A 6,777-nucleotide genomic window follows, 5' to 3' on the forward strand; every position below is an offset into this window, starting at 1 on the left:
ATAAAATCAAACACTACTAAAAGGGGAGATCCTAGACACAGCTTCTGCTTAACGGCGTGATTCTAACACAATGACATAGAAGACTAAATGCAAAAGTCATATTCAGAGAGTAGAAATCATCTCTTTTTTCCTAGATTTAACCATAAAAATTGTGTTGTCTTTTGCAAAAGTGTGACTTTGGATTAGTTCCCCTGAAATCAGCCTGTGGTTGCTGTTCCTTCAGCGGGGAGGTCTGAAATGCAGGCACAGCAGTGCTGCTCACAGCCTATTGCTGCGTGGTGCGGGGTTTGCATGAGCTGATGCTAAGGGCTCCGTGCTGACTTGCTTCTGGGATCCTTATGCCTCTAGCTGCCCTCTCATTCAGCAGAAAATGTCTGTCAGCACCTCAAGTTCTTTCTAGAAAAGGCTTTGGATGCTAAGGAGCTACAGAGCTACTTCGGGGAAAGGTGAAAAAGAAAAAAAGCAGGAAAAGAACTTGAGCTGCTTCATGGAGCCAGAGAAATCCACGGTGCCTTACTTGAATTGGTCCTGTTCAATCTTAGGCAGTTGCTTTTTGTAAAAATGTCCCTTTTATAACAAAGTCCCTGTTCTATGATGCTCAGTTCTGTGTATTTACTGTTTCTGCGTGACAGCTTTTTTAAGCCTTTTTCATCTGGTGCAATATTCACAGCTGATCCCAGGCTAAGTTTAGGTATTATGTGATATGGCTGTTCCAACGTCCAGCAAGTGCGGTTGGATTCCGGGCTTGGGGATGATGTGTGTAAAATGAAAACAACTAGCTGCGTTTGCATACCAGATGAAAGATTGTCATAAAATATCCCACCAGCAGTCCAGTGATCTACTTTTTTGTTAATACTAGCTATTCCATTTCGAGTCTGGAAAGGCAGATAAACCCCAGGATTAATAAACATTTTTATTTGTGAAACAAATCTTCTCAGCTTCACATAATACTTTGTTTCTCATCCTAGGGAGACAGTTTGCTGGCTATGAGATGCCATTTTCAGTAATTCATGTTACTTTATTGAATATTTAGGGCAAAATACATTAGTAAAAGATTTCAGATCAATCACTATTATTACTCAGAAGAGATTTTCAATATAATAACTTGATAATCACACATTTTCTAATTGTATAATCAAGTGCAAAGTTCAAAATTATAAACGTTACAAGTTTGTAAGTGTAAACTATTTCTGATGCATCTATGTATGCGTATACGAAGCTCAGTAACCTGCATAACAAAGTTTATTAGCTGAAGAAAAGAAGAATTAAAAAATAAAAATAAAAAATAGAGGGAGACTAGCTTTCTAAAGTATGATTACTATGCCAGACTGAGAATAAAGCGGCTTCAAAATAGTGAGTACTCCTCCTTGTATTTCCTGTGAAATGGAGCTCCCAGATGATGCTGGGAAGCTTGTATTTGCTCATGGTCCCAGCCCCAAGGAAAGGATGTTGGAAGTGGGAACGTGCAGGAGGGCCCAGCTGCCCGCTGTGCCACCCAGCAAATAAAACACCTTTCCTTGGGAGACCCGAAGAAGGGCCTGGCTCAGCAAAGTTACCTAAGTACGTGAACATCTGAGAGCAGGGGAGGCTCGCAGCATGACCTGGAACGCTGAAGAACCAATTCTGCTTTACACCCCGTAGGAGGCACAGCACGGAAGTGACAACCAGGGTAAGGGACAGCTGTGGCTAAAAGCCATCTCCAACCCACATATTCTGCCTTCCCCCGAGGGTCCAAGGGATCACTGCTATAAACCAGCATGGCCTCTCCATGTTGTAGGTGCTTGGCAAGGCAGAATTTTCATACCACGCGCAAGCAGCAAACCCTCTGTGTCAGGAGCTCTGAAAAGTGACCAAATTTTTTGCTTACAAGAAATTCCCGTTGGAGAAAAATTCTTCCTCGTCAAGTGGAATCTCCTTTCTACCACCTATACAGTCCCAGAGAGCTCAAATCCTGCACAAATTGCAACTACCTCAAGCTACCCTAACTTTATGTTCAGGTGCCAGGAGCCACTCATTAATAAGAGGTTAAGCCAGCTCCTCTCAGCACCTTTCCTGTTAATGCTTGAAGGACTGGAAGAGGAGAAAAACCTAATTCACAACTTTATATTTGCATTAGTATTATTTTCCAATCTGAGGAATACGCAAAAACATGAAAAAGATATACAGCTTTGGGTTGTAATATCATGTGATGTTTTAACATCAGCATGCCAAGAGAATTTGCATTATGTGCATAATTTATTATGTTGTAGGCATCTACATTAAACCAAACCATATCCTTGTAGAGAAACTAATTTAGAATGAAAATACCTGTGTTTTGTTGTTGTTCTGTTTTGTTAACAGACAGACCAATGCCACAAGATCAAGAATTCAGAAGGGAACTCGTCTTCAGAACTATTCCTCCATGTGCTGGGAGATTTGCACTGCACATCTGAGGTAAAATCAAACCAATACAAAATAACTCGGTAATTGTTCCTCTGAGAGCTAAACAGATTAATTAGACTACAGTTAAACAAAATGCACTTGATTAATCTCCGATTATGTCTTCACTTAAGTCAGACCGTGAATTATTCTTCAGATGATACCAGATCAGAAGTGCAGATCAAAGACTGATGAAGGACAGTCTTCCTCCAAACGAACATAATTTCATAAGAGCAGAGCCTGTTCTTACATTACATGCGAGGATGCACAGTAAGAAAATGCCTCATGCCAGAAGGGTATGTTAGATCTGGTGATGCAGCAATGGGATTTTATGACAGGTGTCAATCTGAAGGAAGATCCTACAAGGAACACCAGCTTGGTGGTTCTCAGTTATTTTCAAATGGTTACTCATGAAAGGACATGACTATTGCTCAGTCCTTGTCTCTGTCAATCTTTTTCCAAGAACACGGGGGAAGGTTAAGAGAGAGATGACTTCACTAAAAGGTCATTGTTACTAGTTAGGGCATTGAGTCAGTTTTGGTCGCTAGAGAATGTGCTGGCTTTCCACTTCCATCTTTTCCAAACCTCATGCTACATCATCAGCTATTGCTAAGCGTGGTGACAGAGGGAGGTGGCAGAGGTGGGATGAGCAATAACTCAATATGTTTGGGTTAATGAAGACAAGGAAAGGGTAACTATGACAGGAGCAGCGATGGGGCAAAAAATTTTTTCTTTCCCTTCCACAAACTACTTAGACACTGTATATTCCCCACCTTCACAGCCTGACTGCTTGTGATCTTAAGGCATGGTCAGGAATTTCCTTTGCCTTAAGATACTGATTCTCAAAGAAAACTTTTTTGGACCACAAAAATTTAAAAATCACTCTGCAGAAATCTTTCTCGGGGACACTAAAATTGTTTCTCAAAAGAAGTGATGTTAGAACTAACCAGCATATTATTGATAGGTGTGTCCTTGTTTTAATTTTGAGACCGATGACTTCATGCTGTTCTCTAACAGTAACTTTTCAATATTTTAAGTGATACTTTCAGACAAAGCTCTAAAGCTATTACACTTTTTAAAAGTCTTGTATTTCCATCTATCTGTGCATAATTTCCTCGGGAGGAGCTGAATTTTAGCTGCACAAACAGATCAGCCAGTCAGAATAAGAGATTCACAGTGTTCTACCCTGAATTTTCACATTATTTGTAATATTTATTAGTTAAACCTTTTTTTATCTTTAGATATTCCTTTCAAGATACTCTTATTATGTAAAAAAGCTGTGGTTTGGCAAAAAGTATTAGGGCATGGTTACCAGTGTAATACTATTTCCATCACACCAACGATGTGACTACAATAGGTATGCTCAGAAAGGGCAATTCCAAAGATGACAGAGAATGAAGAAGATGCAGGATTTTGCATGTCCCTGTGAAACATACGACACAATCTTTCATCACAAAAGGAGGCAGCTGTTTTAAGATATGCCTGAAAATTTAATCTAGGGAGTTTCACTTCAGCTAATTCAAGCCATTCAGATGTAAATACAGGATTACTTGGTGTAACAAAAGCCATAGCAAATATAAGAGATTTCTGATTTGGTAACGCAATATATTTTACCTGTTAATCATTTCCTTAAAACAGTAAATGCAGAACCTAAAACTAATGAGACACTCTGTCAGTTCTGTTCAATTGTTATAAAATTGAACAGGCTGATGGAATTTCTTGTTTCCCAGACTTCACACATTTCTACTTTTTAACTATGTTAATATTTTTCTTGTTTCTTTAGTAAAGACTTCCTTCTGAAATGACAGCATCAATTTGAAATACATTAATTTGGAAACAATGAGGTATGGTATTGGCATGGTTATACCATTAAAACATCCTGTTTTCTTAAGCCAGCTGTGCTATCAAAAAAATGAATGAGAACTAGCTAAGTAGATGGGTTTTTTTCCTTTTTTTTTCCTTTTTTTTTTTTTCTCTAAGTAGTCTCCTGAATCATTATCAAATGGATAAACAGCATCACTTTTAAAAATGCAAATAGCCATGTCAAGAAAATGTCTTTCTTGTCTATCCAGACTGCAACATGTAGGGGTTGCTGTACCAAAGCCAGCTTTGAACAAGATGGTTTACATATTGGGAGACAACTAGTTATGCCTATATAGAATGACATCAGGTCTAATTAAGCCTAATTTACCCTACCCATATTGCTGTGACATTGTTACTATATTTATGTGGCTGTGGTGACTCGGACTCGTGTCACTTTCAGTCTTGATTGGAACTCTCTCTGCCTGTGAGTGGAGCCTCATCCACTGAAAAATCTCCCAGAGATAAAACACTCCCTGGTAGCCCATAGTCCGAGTAGTTACCATCTTTGTGTCTTCTTGAACATAAAACGTGTATCAAGTTCTCTTCTCTGATATTCTTATCTCTGAGTGACTTAGTTTACACACTTCAGAGACTACATCTCCTATCATAGCTTTGACTTTTCTCAACAACTGTAAAGGCCATTGATGACACGAGGTTTATCAACATAGAGGGCTTAACAGAGAAGAGTCCCCACAACTCCTGACTTACTTTTCTCGTCACTAGGAGTACAAACTACATGCAGGTATGATCGGGACTACAAATTCCAGAGAGCGTTTCTACTTATGTATAGAATTAAATTATGTTAGGAGAAAAGAATTTACTATCTCCTCTGGTCTACAAGTGAATCGATTCGTTTCAGTACTCTTCATCTCCTTTGAAACAAAATGAACCAGGTTAGCTTAAACAGTTTGGCTAGCAGCTTTTTTTCTAATGTTCTGGGAGACTGGAGGTAACAGGTCTTGCTCTGAGCATATTTTACTCCAAAATTAAAATTGAGTTCAGATGTCACACGCATTACCAAGTGAGTCTTGAGAAGAAAAAATACTAGATGTTTTGTGAAGAAAATACTTTTTTTATATACTTTTTTTTTCCCTGAACATCATTGATTTCTACCTTTTAGATGTTTTCTGTAGTCTAATCAGCTGCGTCACAGAAAAGCTGTGGAACTGGGAGATTCTTCTTTCTGGAAGAGCCACTGTCAAGAGGCCATAGTTTATCAGCTCTGAGTTCCTGATAAATATATATATATATATTAGGATTTACCAAAATTAAGACAGGGACATAGTCTGAGAAGCACATTATTTGGTGTACACAAAATGTCTCAGGCTGTATACAAACAACGCACCTCTATGGAATTTTCCTGGTATCATTCCCTTTGCTAATATGTTCAATACAAATTCAGGAATGGCTTTTTGCAACTCACGGCAGTTTGAGTAACACCTAAGTAACATTTTGTGTTACAAAGCATCCTGGAAGGAAGCAGGGAGTTAACAAACATGTAACGCTGATGACTATACTCAAACCTCAGAAACCTACGTCCTGATAGCTCATAATTAGGATGAAAAGAGTGTCCATCACCTGACAGTGAGTTACAGCAGTTACTACTGGCCAAAATCCACTGCCACAAAACCAGACTGTCATCATCAGATGGTAAGACGTGGGCCTGTAAAAAATTCTGAGGTAGCCATCCAAAAACTGACAGCTACCTATATTGGACATAAATAAGCCAATTTGGCCTCTTTTTATCATGTCACGAGGCTAGGAAGTGCTGTGAAATATGATCTTACGGAAAAATAATTTTGCTCTCAATGCTGCTCATCCCCATCAGAAATATTCCGCCTAAATTTTGTTGGGGAGTTGGAGCACAGCTGCTGTGTGGTGTAGGTGAGAACATTGCAAAGCCCCGCTGCGTGTGGACGTTGTTGGCTCTTCAGGAGACGCTTACCCGCGTCTCCAGAGGCCGCCCCGCACCGCCAGGCCCCGAGTGAAAGCTTTTGATCAAAACCGTGGGTTTTTTTTTTTTGGACTGTGTTTTTCTTGTTTTTAACTGGCGCTCGAGCAGCGGCGCGGAGCGCGGGGCCGCGCTCCCCTCAGGGAGCACCCGCTGGGGGCGGCGGGCGCAGAGCCGGCAAGGGGCTTTCGGTGGGGGCAGCGGCCGGGGACGGCGGGGCGGCATGGCCCGGCACAGCACGGCCCGGTACTGCTCGATACGGCCCGGTACAGCCTGGTACGGCCCGGTACGGCCCGGTAGGGCCGCGTATGGCAGTGCCTGGTACCGCCCGCCCCGCCTCAGCCGCCACCCAAGATGGCGTCGGGCCGGGCCCTCAGCACCTCACAGCGCCCCCTCCCCCCGCTCCCCGTCACCGCTCGCGTCACGGCCCCGCGCGGCGGCGGCGCCGCTCCCCCTCCCCCCCTCCTCCCCCTCCTCCCATTGGCCGGCGAGCGCGCGCTCCGCAGCCAATGGGCGGGCGCGGCCGGGCGGCCCAGAGCGAGGCT

This window comes from Anser cygnoides, chromosome 9 (genome assembly GCF_040182565.1).
Source record: "Anser cygnoides isolate HZ-2024a breed goose chromosome 9, Taihu_goose_T2T_genome, whole genome shotgun sequence".
NCBI classification, from domain to species: Eukaryota; Metazoa; Chordata; class Aves; order Anseriformes; family Anatidae; genus Anser; species Anser cygnoides.